Genomic DNA, 16,311 nt, shown 5'->3' with positions numbered 1-16,311 from the left:
TCTGCTTACAAATAAATTAAGGAAAAAATAATGCACGTGGTGCTGCATACTCTTAATCCCAGCACTCGGGAGGCAGAGCTAGTAGGATTGCCATGAGTTTAAGGCCACCTTGAGAATACACAGTGAATTCCAGGTCAGCCTGGGCTCGAGTGCGACCCTATGTTCTTTTTTTTTTTTTTTTTAATTTTTTATTTATTTATTTGAGAGCGACAGACACAGAGAAAGACAGATAGAGGGAGCGAGAGAGAGAATGGGCGCGCCAGGGCTTCCAGCCTCTGCAAACGAACTCCAGACGCGTGCGCCCCTTGTGCATCTGGCTAACGTGGGACCTGGGGAACTGAGCCTCGAACTGGGGTCCTTAGGCTTCACAGGCAAGCGCTTAACCGCTAAGCCATCTCTCCAGCCCAACGACCCTATGTTCTAAAAACAAAAATGCTTTGGTGAAGTGTCAAACATGAAGTGAAGGTTACCAATCCATAATATCATGAAATTTTGTGAAGAAAAATAAAGTGTGTAACAGATTTATAATGTGATACAACTTTTCTTTTCTTTTCTTTTTTTTTTTTTTTTGCTAGTCTAAAATTTGTTGTTTGTCTGGCTACCATTGTAATTTAAATTTAAATAAAAAACTTCTGGGGCTGGAGAGATGGCTTAGTGGTTGAGCGCTTACCTGTGAAGCCTAAGGACCCCGGTTCGAGGCTCAATTCCCCAGGACCCATGTTAGCCAGATGTACAAGGGGGCACATGCATCTGGAGTTCGTTTGCAGTGGCTGGAGGTCCTGGCATGCCCATTCTCTCTCTGTCACTCTCAAATAAATAAATAAAAATAAACAAAAAAAATTTTTTTTTTCTGGGGCTGGGGAGGTGGCTTAGCAGTCAAGGTGCTTGCTGTTAAAGACAAAGAACCCAGGTTCGATTCTCCAGTACTCATGTAATCCAGATATACATGGTGGCACATGAGTCTGGAGTTCGTTTGCAGTGACTAGAGGCTCTGGTGCGCCCATTCTCTCTCTATCTATCTCTTTTTCTTTCTCTCTCTCTCAAATAAAATACAACTTTTTAAATTTAAAAAATTCATGTGTAAGTTTTATCAAGATCAAACCTTCTCCCAAGCCATCGTTCTTTCCATGTCTACTATAAAATACTGATCCTACTTCAAATATTTTAATTGAAATTTTTCCTGGTAACAATCTTCCTCTGCTAATGAGTTCTTCCTAAATTATCCTCAGTAAGGGATTAGTAAACAGAAGTTCAGGAAGTTGAAAAAAATGGCCTGTTAGCTTTTTTTTTTTTTTTTTTTTTTTTTTTGGTGTCTGGACTCACTCTAGCCCAGGCTGACCTGGAATTCATTATATAGTCTCAGGGTGGCCTTGAACTCACAGTGATCCTCCTGCCTCTGCATCCAGCGTGCTGGGATTAAACCACCACACCCGGCAGTCAGCAAGTTTTCTTACTGTTGTCACAAAATACCTGACAGAAAGAACTTAAAGGAGGAAGGATTTATTTTGGCTCGCAGTTTGAGAGGACAGTCCCTCAAGGTGGGGCAGGGGTGACAGTATTCACGGTGACACAAATGGGAAGTGGGGACTCCTCATATTTTCGCAGACCACTGACCATGAAGCAGACAGCTAATGTTTTAAGCAGAAGGTGGATATACGACATTCCTGAACTAGTCCGTGTGCCCTAAAGGTTCCACAACCTCAGCAAACAACACCTCTAGCTGGGGGCCAAGTATTCAAATACGTGACCTGTGGGGGACATTTCACATTCAAAGCTCAGCTAGGTGTGGGGTTCCAGAGGTGCAGCCTGAGGGCCTCAGCGCAAGGTTTCTCACGGAGACAGTCTGCTTCCAAGCTCACTCACAGGGTTACTGGTAGCATCCCTTCCTCAGGGTTGTTAGACCAATGGCGTCAAATTCTTGGTGGCTTTTTGCTGGCCTTCTTTCTCTGTTCCTAGCCCTGAGATCCACCCCCACCCCCCACCTAAAGGTAGATCACAACATAGCAGCTGGCTTCCATCAGAGTGACTGAGAGCAAGAAAGGACAAATGAGATGAAAACCAGTGTCCTTTGTAACTTAAGCATGGAAATGACAAACCACCACTTGTACTGTATTTTCTCTTCTAGAAGCAAGTTACAAGTCTCAGCCCATACACAAGAGAAGGCAGGGCTGGAGAGATGGCTTAGCATTTAAGCTACTTGCCTGTGAAGCCTAAGGACCCAGGTTCGATTTCCCAGGACCTACCTAAGCCAGATGCACAAGGTGGCTCATGCATCTGGAGTTTGTTTGCAGTGGCCAGAGGCCCTGGCATGCCCATTCTCTCTATCTGCCTCTCTCTCCCCAATAAATAAATTAATTAAATATTTAAAAAAGAGAAGCCAGGTGTGATGGTGCACATCTTTATTCCTAGCACTTGTGAGGCAGAGGTAGGAGGATCACTGTGAGTTTGAGGCCATCCTGAGACTACATAGTGAATTCCAGGTCAGCCTGGGCTAGAGTGAGATCATACCTCGGGTACAAAAGAGAGAGAGATGTTGATTATACTGATGTACTACTATAATACTAAAAAGTGAATTTGTGATACAGTGATGTGGTTGGTACCTCTTAAGGTGGCTCCCAATGATCAATAATCCTTACCTTCTGACTTTACTGCCTGCATAATTCCCTTCTCTCTCTCTTTTGTTGTTTTTCAAGGTAGGATATCCTCAAACTCATGGCGATACTCCTACCTCTGTCTCCCATGTGCTGGGATTAAAGGCATGTGGCACCACACCCAGCTCTCAACATCTCTTATAAGAGAACATTATTATTTTTTGTTTCTAGGTAAGGTTTCACTCTATCTCAGGCTTACCTGGAACTCACTATGTAGTCTCAGGGTTGCCTTGAACTCACAGTGCTCCTCCTACCTTTGCCTCCCAAGTACCACCACACCTGGCTCGAGAACATTATTTTTTATACAGAGTGAATTCCAGGTCAGCCTGGACTACAGTGATACTCTACCTAGGGGAAGAAAAAGAAAAGAGGTCCATAGACCTCACCAAACTTTTCAAAAGGTATATAGCTCTAAAATGTTCACTTCGGCTAACTTCAACAATCTCCAGAGGAAAGTTGTTTATTACTGTCTCAAACTAGAAACTTAAGGTCAAGGATTTTGCGTAAACCCTAGTAACTTATTCTGACATTCTGGATTAGTTCATATTACCCTACTGCTGTGAAAAAACGTAGCACATGTGGGAGCACAAATTTGCTATCAAATAATTATAAAGCATTCTTGATCCTGAACACTTGACTTGACTGCACGTATGTGTGTATGCATATATATGTATACATATGTGTGCATGTATGTGTGTGTGTATGTCAGTATGTGTGTATGTATGTGGTACAAGGAGTGGGGTATAGGGGCTTCTATCATACTTGCTTGATCACAGGTAAAACTACCATATGACAATTGTTATTTAAGCTTCCCAATGACTATAGAACTGTTTTCCTCATGAAGACACTGATTATCAGAGTAGTTCATTTCCCAAGCTGTGTATAAAAAGTGCAGAATGCAACACAGGGGAAAACTAAGACACATGGATGTGAAACACATCACCAGGTCTCATCAAACCTACAGATGTCAGTTTTTTGTTTTTTTTCATGCCAGGGTCTCACTGTAGCCCAGGTTGACCTGGAACTCACTATGTAGATCCAGTTTGGTCTCCAACTCATGGTGAGCCTCCAACCTTGGCCTCCAAGCATTAGGCATTAAAAGCATATGCTACCATACCTTCTTTTCAGTTGGTATTTTTTTAAATTTTTATTTATTTTTTAAACATATTTTATTTATTTATTAGAGACAGAGAGAGAGAGAATGGGCATGCCAGGGCCTCCAGTCACTGCAAACAAACTCCAGATGCATGTGCCACCATGTGCATCTGGCTTATGTGGGTCCTGGGGAAATCTAACCTGGGTCCTTTGGCTATCCAGGCAAAAGCCTTAACCACTAAGCCATCTTCTCCAGTCCCCCAGCTGATATTTTTTTTTCAGTTGGTATTTTTAAGTGGCACTTTCTGCAACAACCGTATATTTGTTGTATGAGTCTAAAAGATAAGCTATTTTATAAAAAACTCCAGTGATCAGATTAGGGATACGTTTATTAGTAAAAATTGGAAACAATTCTCTTATTTGGCTTACCTAAAGGTTAGTCTTGTTATCAAAAGCAAACTGCATCATCTTCCCAAAGCCAGCCCTCTTTGTCACCTTACATGAAGTCAATTTTTTAAACACAATAATTCCTTTCCAACCTTTACCCAATGTTTCCCTTTCCCACAATTCAGTTACCCACAGTCAACAATGTGCCAAAAATATTGAGTGGAAAATTCCAGAAATAAGTGACTTGTAAGTTTTAAATTGCATGCCACTATGAGTAGCCGGATGAAGTCTTGCGCCATCCCACACTGTCCCACCCTGGAGGTAGGCAGCTCCCGGGTCCTGGGTATCTGCCTTTGCCGCACTTGCTTCCTGTTCACTATGACAGCCACGTCAGCTGTCAGCTCAGCTACCATGAGGTCAGAGTCTGTGTTCAAGTAACCCTTATTTCATTTAATAATAGCCCAAAGTGCCAGAGTAGCAGGCAATGTGGATTTGTCAAAGAGAAGCTGTAAGGTGCTTTATTGTTCTTGTTTTGAAACAGGATCTTACCATGTAGCCCAAGAATTGGTCTGGAATTCACTGTGTAGTCCAGTCTGGTCTCAAGTGCGAAGCAACCCTGTTTCATCCTCTGGAGTGCTGGGATTACAGGCCTGAGCTGCCATGTCTTGATTTAAAGACAAAAGAAACAAACAACAAAAAAAAAAAACCCTCATGTTGAGGTTGTTAAAAACCTGTGGTTAATTTTACTATGCCTAATTTATGTTAAAGTTAATTATAGTTATGTATGAAAAACAGCATATATGATTGGCTCTGCTTCAGTTTTAAGGCTTACACTGCTGTCCACAAGGGGAGGGGATGACATCAACAATGACAATTCTCTGTCCAAATGACATACCAATCATGACAGCTACCATGATTTTCTGAGATAGATCAAGCAAAATTTTCACATATTCTGCCATTTAAAAAAAATATATATGTATTATTTATTTATTTATGAGACAGAGTGGATGAATGGGAGTGCCAGGGCCTCCAGCCACTCACTGTAAAGGAACTCAAGACTCATGTATCACCTTTTGCACCTGGCTGATGTGGGAATCAAATGTGGATCTTTAGGCTTTGCAGGCAAGCATCTTAACTCCTGAGCCATCCTAACCCAACCTGATTTTTTTTTAATTTTTTTGTTTTCTTTGTTGTATTTATTTATTTATTTTTTGTTATCTTATTTATTTGAGAGAGAAAGAGCCAGTGAGAGCACATGGCTTGCCAGGCCTCCAGCCACTGCACAAGAACTCCAGACGCGTGCCTCACCTTGTGCATCCGGCTTATGTGGGTCCTGGGAAATCAAACCTGGGTCCTTAGGCTTCACAGGTATATGCCTTAACTGCTACGACTTCTCTCCAGCTGGCCCAGATTCTTGAATCTGCTAAATGCATGTCTTTAATGATCATCTCCAAGCATCTTTGTGGAAGGCTGAGGAGAAACCCTGATGACATTTAGGCCAGGTGAATAATGTCAGCAGACAAAACCAGAACCATGGCGGGCCATAGTGGCACACGCCTTTGATCCCAGCACTTGGGAGGCAGAAGTAGGAGGATGGCCATGAGTCTACAGAGTGAACTGCAGGTCAGGGCTAGTGCGAGACCGTACCTCGAAAAACCAAAGTATATAAATAAAACAGAACCAGAGGGCCGCATGCAGCGACCGCCCCAGTGCACGCGTAGGAAGTTTCCCGCCCACAGAGGTGCGAGGCGCTGAGGACAGACGGCTACTTCCGGCAGGGCTGCGTATGACGTCACGGCGCGTCGACTCGCCACAGCCCCGCCCCGAGTAGGCCGAGGAAGGAACGCTCGCGAGAGTTGAGCCCGAGATCCCCGGCGCGGCTCCGTCGGCCGCGCCTCCAGGGGGCGTGCGAGGGGCGTGGCCTGTGCGGAGCGCCCCGGGTGAGGAAGGAAGGTTGCGCCTGCGGCGGGCGCGGGGCGACGCGAGGAGGCGTGTGAGGTGAGTCCCCGGGCTTGTCGGTGTCTTCGCGCCACGTCGGCCCCCGCAGGGCTCGTTTTCCGGCCACGGCCCTGGGCGGGCGCTCACGTTCCGCGGGTGACGTGGGGCCCAGTGAGTGGAATCCCCGAGCCGGCGAGGGATTTTTGTTGTGACCCCTCCACTCTGATGTCCCCCCCAGGCTTCCGTACGCGGTGCTCGTCTGCGTCCCCCTGGGGGGCTGCGGGTCAGGTACCGTCTCCTAAAAAAAAGCCGATGCGTCCGATGCTGGAAGCCGCCCGAGCCGGCGTCCAGCGCGACCCTGGAGCATCGTCCTCTCGGTGGCGGCCACCCACGGGGGCGGAGGACCGCGGCGTCCCCTCCACCGCCACCCCGGACGCCGTCCCCTTTGAAAGGGGGCCGGTGGAGCGCAGCACACGCAACTGTCCCGGGTCGGCGGCCTCCCGGGCTCTGCCCCGGGGGCTGGGGGAGCCGGGGCCCCGGGGGCGACGCTTTGACAGCTTGCGGCTGCCCGTCCGTGCCCCTTGTCGTAGAGTTCGCCGGAGACCACGGACTCGGAAATGGCCCTGTAGAGTTAGTTTCTGACCGCAGAGAATCAGACTGGTTTGAGTTGAAGATTGTGATTGACAAAGGTGATCTTGTCTGTCATGGTGGCTTAAATGAGGCTCTTTAAGTCTGGGTGGATTGCCTTATGTTGCATACCTAATGTAGGGTTTTTTAAAATTAATTTATTTATTTATTTATTAGAGAGAGAGAAATAGGCCCACCAGGACCTCTAGCCAGTGGAAACAAACTCCAGATGCATGTGCCACCTTCTGCATCGGGCTTATGTGGGTCCTGGGGAATTGAACCTGGGTCATCTGGCTTCCCAGGCAAGCACCTTAACTGCTAAGCCATTTCTACAGCCCAGAGGGGTTTTTTTGTTTTGTTTTGGTTTGGTTTGGTTTTTTTTGCAAGTTCTTTGTCTCAGTTGCACACAAGGTGTTGGAGACCTCTTTGAATTTCACTGGTGTTTCTCTCTTGATTGCCTCGGGGATATAGAAAACAATTGAGTTTATTATATTTTCTCCATAAGCAGCTGAGAGCTGCTTATGAACCAGCCACTCTTGGGACTGTTTTGGGGAGAGAGAAAATGAGTCCAAGGTATGACATTCAATTATGACATACTTAAGGCATAGGTTCATAAATGTTTTCGTCTTGAAAAGTAAAACAATTGAGTTTATTATATTTTCTCCATAAGCAGCTGAGAGCTGCTTATGAACCAGCCACTCTTGGGACTGTTTTGGGGAGAGAGAAAATGAGTCCAAGGTATGACATTCAATTATGACATACTTAAGGCATAGGTTCATAAATGTTTTCGTCTTGAAAAGTTCGCAGCTCAATAGAGGAACAGTGAATAAAACTTTTTGGTCAGGTGTGATGACACACACCTTTAATTCCAGCACTTAGGAGGCAGAGGTAAATAGGATCGATGTGAGTTCAAGACCACCTTGAGACTACATAGGTCAGCCTGGGCTACAGAGCAAAATCCTACCTCAAAACAACAACAGCAACAACAAAGTGACAAAAAACCTTTTTGGTTTGACCTCACTTCTCCCTCGCTAGTTAAGACTGATTCAGTTTCCACTTGGTTGGGATGTGTTTAGAATGAGAAGTATATAGTTTTTATTTTTTTAAACTTGTTTGAAAGGCCTTTCTGGGGAATGAAGGACCTACACTTAGAAAAACTACAGTCAACTTTTGTTTTTGAGCCCAAAAGTAAGTAAAAGGATAGAGACCAAGATTATGTGAATAAGAAGGTGTATTGGGCAGTTTTTATTTCTAAACGTGGGACACTGAGAACAAAAGAAAATGTGTGTTCTAGAAAATGAGAAGGCAATGGACTTAATCCAACTATTTGTTTGCAGAAAAGATCATTTCCTTCAAAGTAAAGGAAACATCATTTTCTTGGTACAGTTGCTAACACTTTTTTCAAAAATATTTTAAAATTTTATTTATTTAGAGAGATATATAAAGAGACAGAGAGAGAGAGAGAGAATGAGCACCCCAGGATCTCTAGCCGCTGCAAAGGAACTCCAAATGCTTGTGCCACCTTGTCCATTTGGCTTACGTGGGTCCTGGAGAATTGAACCTGGGTCCTTTAGCTTTTCAGGCAAGCACTTTAACCACAAAGCCATCTCTCCAGCCTAACAGGTAACACTTTTTTAAAAGGAAAAAGGACGACGACAGTCAGCCTGAAAGGTTTGCATCTCACTGTGATGGTAAAATGATTGTACTTTTCATAAATAAATGTAGGGTAATAAAGCAAGCATGTTGTCATTTAAAGCATCTTAGCATTACATTAAAATCAGCAGATGGGCAAGTTATGACTAGGTTAGATTTGACATACGCAGAAAGCATGTCCCTGTGTCTTTGTGTGAAAAGCACAATGGGCTCTTTGGCTTTGATAGTGAAAGCAAACTTATATCTTAAGATTTTTTTTTTCAGGCAGGTTCCCACTCTAGCCCAAACTGATCTGCACTTCTGTACCAGAGGCTGGCCTGGAATTCACTGTGATGCACCTCCATTTGCCTCCCAAGTGCTGGGGTTATAGTTGTGAAGCGCCACACCCAGCAAATTTTAAGATATATATTTATTATTTATATATATATTACTTACTTGGAGAGAGTGTGTGCTACTACAAATGAACTCTAGATACCTGCACCACGTTGTGCATCTGGCATTACATGGATACTGGGGAAATGAACCGAGGCTGGCAGGCTTTGCAAGCGAGGTCTTTTTAACTGCTGAGCCTTCTCCCCACTCCCCAGAAGATTTTTAAAAATATTTTATTTTTATTTATTTATTAGAGAGAGAGAGAGAAGGGCTGATACAATGGATGTGCCAGAGCCTGTAGCTACTGCAAATGAACTCCAGATTCTTGTGCCACCTTGTACATCTGGCTTACATGGGTACTAGGGAATGGAACCTGGGTCCTTTGGCTTTGCAGGCAAATGCCTTTTAACTGCTAAGCCATCTCTGCAGCCCCAGATTTTTTTTAAACTTAAAAAAATACTAAATGTATTTTCTCCCTTTCACTCCTAACATTTTTGTCTAATCTCTGAGGAATATTTTTTAATATATTTTATTTATTTATTTGAGAGAGAGAAAGAATGGGCACGCCAGGGCCTCGAGTCACTGCAAACGAACTGCAGATGCATGTTTCTCCTTGTGCATCTGGCTTACATGGGTCCTGGGGAATTGAACAGAGTCCTTTGGCTTTGCAGGCCAGTGCCTTAACCGCTAAGCCATCTTCTCCAGCCCTCTAAGGAATATTTTTAACAAGGTTTATATGACCAGTTCTTACATGTGTGCTGGTTACCTAACCCCTCTCCAGATAAAGATTTTGCTAATTGGCAGGGTGATGTTTGCAGCTTTGGACGGAAGGGATGGAGAGGAAACCAGAACTATGTAAGCTGCCCACCACACTCAGATGGGCTTTGTCCTCCAGGTCTGATCTGGGGGAGGATCAGTGTGCTCCTTCTAACAGAACGCAGCATTTCTGCACAAGCCAAGGAGAGAGGAATTGAATCGACCCAGCAGCTGCGTAGAGGTTTGGACGGGAGCAGATGTCTGTGTAGATGGGTCCTGTGGTAACGTTAGGCAGTGAGGGACGCTTCATGTAACGCTTCTCTGCCTGACCCCGCATGGGAGCTCTTACTCCATTTTGCTGGAGTAAGTGGGTCACCAGAGTCCGAAAGCAAGTTAAGTAGTCGAATCAGCTTAGACCGTAGCACTGGGCTGTGCTACCATCTCCCTTTTCTCCCTCATGCAGGATGGTCTTTCTCAGGCTGAGAGTTTCAAAGAATTAATGAGATAAATACATTCCCCTGTATCTGAATTTTGGGAATAGTTTCCTAGATAACTCCAAAATAATGAAAACTTAGCTGGATAAGTTTTTTGGCATGTACATATTTTAGTCCAGTTTTGATAGTTGCCCTTGGTGCCAACTGTACTTAAAACAGGGTTTTTGATAATTTTGACTTGTTGCCTGTCAGTACCTGTGAGAAATCTCAAAGTGAGAAATTCCAGCAGTATTAACTTCTTTGCATAATAGAACATTTGAATCATTATATTGTAAATTTATTTAGGGTCTGTGTGTGTGTGTGTGTGTTTTTAGGTAGGGCCTCACTCTAGCCCAGGCTGACCTGGAATTTACTATGTAGTCTTAGGCAGGCCTTGAACTCACAGCGATCCTCCAACCTCTGCCTTCCAAGTGCTGAGATGAAAGGTGTGTGCCACCACGTCTGGCTGTCTTGTAATTTTTACAAGCTGCTTGGCACTGGGTATCTTTTGGGTTGAACTGGGAGGTTGGGGTTTGGATAACGGAAGTCAGCTTTTACTCCACGAGCAGCACTGTGGCACCTGAAGCGGGGTTTTGAACAGTGTTGTGCTCTTGGGAAACCAGGGAGGCTCAGCCACTGACTTTCAGTGCTCTCTGGGGCTCAGGAAACGGTGCGATAGACACTGCTCCTCATACAGGCCTGCGGAGTACAATGGTGCTGCGACAAAAATGGCAAGTTAGGAGTGATAGCATGCGGCTTCCATTGTCTGTCCTGGTCAGCAATATCTGCCAGATTTTCAGCCACATCATTTCACAGGGAGGCTGTAAGTCAGTCAGCTCCACCCTGTTGTAAACAACTTACAAGTTTCACTGAGTATAAGCGTAGTTTGAGGGGTTGTATTTGATGAGAAAGAGGTGTGTTCCATCACAGGGAAAGATGGCCGACTCTCACCTCCCTGGGAACAAAATCTGGAGCCACCTTTCCCCCCAGTTGAATAGTTTGTGTATATTGAAAGTCCATTGAGGCACGTGGCCTCCCTCCTAGGTGATCTCTGCACAGATCTTAGGGGAGACCTTAGCAGTTATAGGTCATGTGGTGACCTGACTCTTCCACTGGCGGTGTGTAAATCCAGATCTCCAGCCTCATCATCTGAAGCACTTGCGCTGTGTTTATTTTAAAAAAGTTTATTCATGTATATCACTATACGCAATAGCAGGTTTTATTATGACATTTTCATTCATGCACATAGTATGTTTTGATCATACTGTTCTCTTGTGCCCCCCCCCCACTTCACATTCTTAGCAAGCTCCTTCCTTGCCCGTGAACACTGAGTAGACCATTGGGTGGTCTCAACCGATGCTGCTTCTCTGGGTCCACAAAAGGGTTCTTCTTTTCCTCCTCTTTGCTGACCCCTACTGATTCCACAAAGGTACACTTTTCAAATAGTATGTGGTGTCTGTAATCACGTATGTACAGGGAGCAGCCATTTTTTTAACCTTTATCAGTTATTTGCTACCTTTACATCTGATTCAGGAGAAGAAGTTATTCTTGCTTTTCCTAATTCCTGCATTTGCACTTCCTGAGTAGGATGGAGTTAGTGCTGTCTAACCACAGAAACAACATGTGCTCAGTACCAACAAGATGCCTGCTGATGCCATCTGTTTGGGGCATGCCGACTTGCTGTGGAGCCTAGCTTTCATTGTGGCTGTGCAGAAGTCTACAAAGTTGAAAGCTTCTGTGCATACTAAACACTTTGTTTTTGCTTTGGATTTGATCTTCATGTTGCTATTATGTCTTTATAAATACTGTCGTTGCGCTTGTACCTTTTTTCTTTGCTTGTGTGTATGTAATGTGGTGTGTATGTGTGGTGGATGCACGTATATATACCCGAGGCACCCCATGCACTCGCCTGTGCTGGCAGAAGAGAACTCGGGGTATCTGGCTTTGTCACTCTTCTACCTGCTCTTAGTTGAGCCATTGACTCTGACCAACGGGGATCTGGAGATTCAGCCTCACCTGGGTTCAGGCCCTCGTGCTTGTGCAGGAAGCACACTTAACCAATCAGCCATCTCTCTTTTTTTTTTTTAAAAAAAAAAAAAGCAGACTGCTTATTTCTTTATTTAACTTATTTGTGAGAGAGAGTGTATGTGGGTGCTCCAGGGCCTCTTGCTACTGCATACAAACTCCAGACACACAAGCCACTTTGTGTGTCTGGCTTTGCTTGGGTGCTAGGGAATTGAACCTGGGCTGCCAGACTTTATAAGCAAGGGCCTTTAATCACTGAGATATCTCCCCACTCCCCACCCCTCACACTTTTATGGCTTACAGACTGTGACTGTAGCTCTCTCAATCTGTCTGAAATCCTGTGCACACTGTAAATCTTATATTTAGTGTGAAAACTACCATATATTTCTCAAACTTTGTCTCCCAGTGGCAATATATAGACTTAGCTGTGCCATCATCCCCTCTCACATATTTGTGGCTCCTTTTTCTTCCTGAATGTCACCCATCAGGTTGTAAGTCTAATAAGTTTAGCAATACCAGTAGCTACATGCACCAGACCATGCTAAGTAACACGCATATACTATATGTAGATAATCTACTGGAATGCCCACAGGAACCATATGAATTACTAACTCTACTTACAGAGGAGAGAGAGATGAGGGGGCAGAGTCACGGGTTAGACAAAGGGAGGGAGAGTGAAGTAAGATCCAAATGTGCTTTTCTATTATTGCCTTACTTTATTATAAAACTTACCCTTTGCTCCCTTTGCTCATGTTTGCATTCCTTTTCTAGTCTTATCTCTCCTCTCTTCCCTCTCTTCTGGATAGTTCCCCTTAGGAGCTATTTATGGTTTTGTTTGTCAAACATAAATTTTCTCTGGAAAAGTTTACAACTATGTTTAGATTTCTGCTTTTTTTTTTTTTTTAGGTCGGGTTTTGCTGTCGCCCAGGTTGACCTAGAAATCACTGTGTAGTATCAGGATGGCCTTGAACCCACAGTGATTCTCCTACCTCTGCCATCCACCAGCCCCGCTTATGTTCATATTTCTTACAAGAGGGACCTACTCCTAGAGAAAGCTTATTGTAATAGTGCCAGGTGTGGTGGCACATACCTTTAATCCCAGCACTTAGGAGGCAGAGGTAGGAGGATCCTCCAAAGTTCAAGGCCGTCCTGGGACTATAGAGTGAGTTCCAGGTCATTCTGGGCTAGAGTGAGTCCCTACTTTGAAAAACAAAATAATACTCACGTAGCATCTTGTATTTGTATTGTTTTATGGTTTGTGGAGCACTTTTATACATTCTCTTATTCCTCACAACAATCTTGTATGCTGTGAAGATAGAATTATTATATTCATTCACTCTGATTTAAGTGACTTGAGACCTCAAAATAAAGCAGAGCCAGTATTTAAAGTTGGATATTTGACATGCTTAGTCATAATAGACTACACAGCCACCATGGGCTGAGTGTTTGCTAAGGACTCTACAAAGTCGGCATGGTCCGTGCCCTCAGCAAGTACACTGAAATAAATGATATAATCAAATGTCTGATTTAATTCAAACCAATTGAAAGTAGATAAATATCACAGCATTGCATTTTTTTTTAAATATTTTCATTTATTTGACAGAGAGAGAGAGAATGGACTCACCAGGGCCTCCAGCCTCTGCAAATGAACTCCAGAAGCCACCTTGTGCATCTGGCTTCCGTGGGTCCTGGGGAATCGAACCTGGGTCCCTTGGCTTTGTAGGCAAGTGCCTTAACCACTAAGCCATCTCTCCAGCCCTAGCTTTTCATTTTTAATCATGAAATACAAAGTCCCCTATTCTTAGTTGACTTGCACCTGCCTTGTCTGTGCTCAATTCTCTTGCAAGTATGGAGTGGGGAAGGACACGTAGACCCGATGGAATGAAAACGGAGGGTCCTACAGGACTTGGTGAGGTGTCGTGTACTGGCTCTTTATAGAAATAGCTTTATATGGCTGGGAAGCTAGGTTCTTTGAGAGCTTTTTTTCATGATGCATTTGACAGACTTGTGTCACTGACTTCAGTTTCTGCTTCTGCGGACATCTGACTGGCCCCATGATGGAAACACCACCATACCGTGTTGGCCCCGTGCAGCTATTCTGGCTGCCTGGTTTACAGTTGCCCTGCATTGTGTTTTTGCAGTAGAGATCCATTCCATTCATCTGGGTGCTTCTTTCAAATCTGGTGAGGATATTCTCTGTGTGTCGACTATTAGCTAGCCAAACAGAAAAGACTTTTTCTCTGTTTTTGTGTCTAGAGTGGAATTGCCCAGATATCCTCACTACAACTGAGCACTGGGGAGCCTCAAGGAATCGTGGGGTGATGTATTAGTGGGGATGGCCATTGTAGCTCAGCCTTCACCCTTGCAGACCACCGAGTTAGTTGAGTGACAAAACAAACTGAGGTGCCTTGCCCTTCCATTTTAAAAGGTTCAGTCTTATACACGGTGTAATATATAGGTATAAACAACTGTAATTCAGACGAACATGCTAGGGAGTGCCAGAGCAGGGCAGGGCAGAAGGGTAGATTGCTTCTGGGTGGGCAGATTAGGAAAGTTTCCTGTTTGGACTGAAATGTGAATTACCTATTTAAGAGTGGAGGCCATGCCTGGCGGAGGGTTAGCTTAATTTGGGTGTGTTGCCACAGTACCTGAGAAGTTACCTGTTAATTATTTACCTTTTTTCTCTGCACAGTTGGATCTAAGCCCACTGAGCATAGAGGATAGGTGTTTTTTTGGCTTCTCATTCTCTGCCTTATCAGCGCTTAACCTGGGACATTTAATTACAGGTTGTGCTTTAGGGAGATTTCAGTGGTGGAAACACATATGGAATGATCAAGGGATAGAAGACCAGAGATGGTCAGACCTGTGAAGGGACCAACTGAAATTAGATCAGGCTGGAGGACTAGAATGGATGGTGGTGGTCTTGTTTCCCTGAGTCCCCTGCCCCTGCTCCCGGTGATGTGGGAGGGAAGGACATGGTGCTCCCTTGAGAAGCAGGCAGGTGAAGACTGTGGGGAGGCCCTCACAGATGGAGAGGAAATTGTGGTGGACCCAGCCGATCCCTGAAGGAGCTTGGGCCACCACCCAGGAGGTGGTGTGTGTGCCTAGATCTGGAGGGTGAGTAGGGTCTCAGGCCAGGCAGCCACTTGATGACATTGTCGCCCAGTGATGTACGAGTGAGAAGGTGTTAGGAAGCCACAAGCGCCAGGGCGGTTTTGGTGTTGGGCTGTGTGGCTGGATAGGATAAGTGAGGCTTTGATTTGCTGTGCTGTTTGGATATTTATTTTATGTAACTTTAACACTCTGACCTTTTGGGAGGAAGCATTTTTGGCTACGTTTAGGCCTAGTGGAAGCATCTTTGCTGAGTGTCTCATGCCTAGCCTGCACGTGGAGTGCTAACAAGAAACTGCCTCTTGCTTCCGATTTGAGAAATTAGAGAGTGACGATACCATCAGCTAGAGAGATACAGAAAAGACTGAGTCCACTAAATGTCTTTTCCACTCGCCTTTTCTTTAACGCATGCCCAGAGCCAGCTGGGCTGCCGTGTGTGCCCGTGTGTGTTTGGGGAAGTGGTAGGAGCATGCCCTAGGGATTGTGGAACTCTTGATAGTTTCACGGGGACCTGTAGCTGAGGTCCTTTCATCCTGGTTCTGGCCTGGTTTTAAAATGACATAATGTCCTAACTGCATGACTTGTCAGCTGCACATGCTACCAGGCCTTGTCTGCTGTACCAGGCTCTCCCCCACCCCTGGCATGCGGAGACATGCTTCTGCCACTCGTTAGTCTGAACTTAGTAATGTGCGTTCTACTGCCAGGGCGGAAGGCATCTGGTTTATCATGTAAAGTCCCTTCTACAGTGGACTGGGGTGCAGAGACAGAATAGAGTTGTGTCCTAAGGACAACAGAAAAGTTAATGGCAGGCTGCAGCTGGGATTATGCCCTTTGTGTCCCAGCTACGAGTCAGCAGCTGTGGTTAGCTTTAGTGCTGTTAAAAGGTGTATGGGCTTTTGGCTCAGGCAGGGCAAGTGAAGGAACAGGTGGAAAAACAAAGAGAAGAAGGCCTACAGAGGGCTGGAGGAGGCGCTGGGCAAGGGGAAAGGTGCACAGGCGTGTAAGAGGTCAAGTACCTCTAACTCCTGTTCAAGGTGCCACAGGGTGGGACCTGTGCCATCAGAAGGCTGAGTAGAAATGCCAGAAGTCCTGCCCAGGGAACACTGGGTGCATTGTTAAGGCAATAGGATTGTTTTAATTGACCACTCACAGAGCTAAACTAAAAATGTGTGTATACTTCAGTCCATTTCTAGGATTGCACAGAAAGGGAAATGGAAACCAGC

At 44.9% G+C, this 16,311-nt stretch overlaps 1 protein-coding gene and 1 long non-coding RNA gene across 3 annotated transcripts in view; one reads left to right on the top strand and one right to left on the bottom strand.

Annotated features, from left to right (window-relative positions):
* Window positions 1-4,117: 4,117 nt before the first annotated feature.
* LOC123456429 lies at window positions 4,118-5,882 on the bottom strand. Its single transcript, XR_006634534.1, has 2 exons — window positions 5,442-5,882; window positions 4,118-4,797 (listed from the first exon to the last, which is right to left on the bottom strand). It is a non-coding gene; the product is annotated as an uncharacterized LOC123456429 (long non-coding RNA).
* A 165-nt stretch (window positions 5,883-6,047) lies between these two features.
* Stk38l (serine/threonine kinase 38 like) overlaps window positions 6,048-16,311 on the top strand; it is a 71,821-nt gene continuing 61,557 nt past the window's right edge. The window contains exon 1 of one of the 2 annotated variants that reach the window (XM_004664411.2): window positions 6,048-6,131. The gene's annotated coding sequence lies outside the window, so the exon portion shown is untranslated. Of the gene's footprint in view, window positions 6,132-6,652; window positions 6,761-16,311 lie in introns of those variants that run through there. The other variant, XM_045139552.1, reaches the window with a different exon arrangement.

This window comes from Jaculus jaculus, chromosome 22 (genome assembly GCF_020740685.1).
Source record: "Jaculus jaculus isolate mJacJac1 chromosome 22, mJacJac1.mat.Y.cur, whole genome shotgun sequence".
Lineage (NCBI taxonomy): Eukaryota > Metazoa > Chordata > Mammalia > Rodentia > Dipodidae > Jaculus > Jaculus jaculus.
This window is presented reverse-complemented; position numbering and strand designations above follow the sequence as displayed.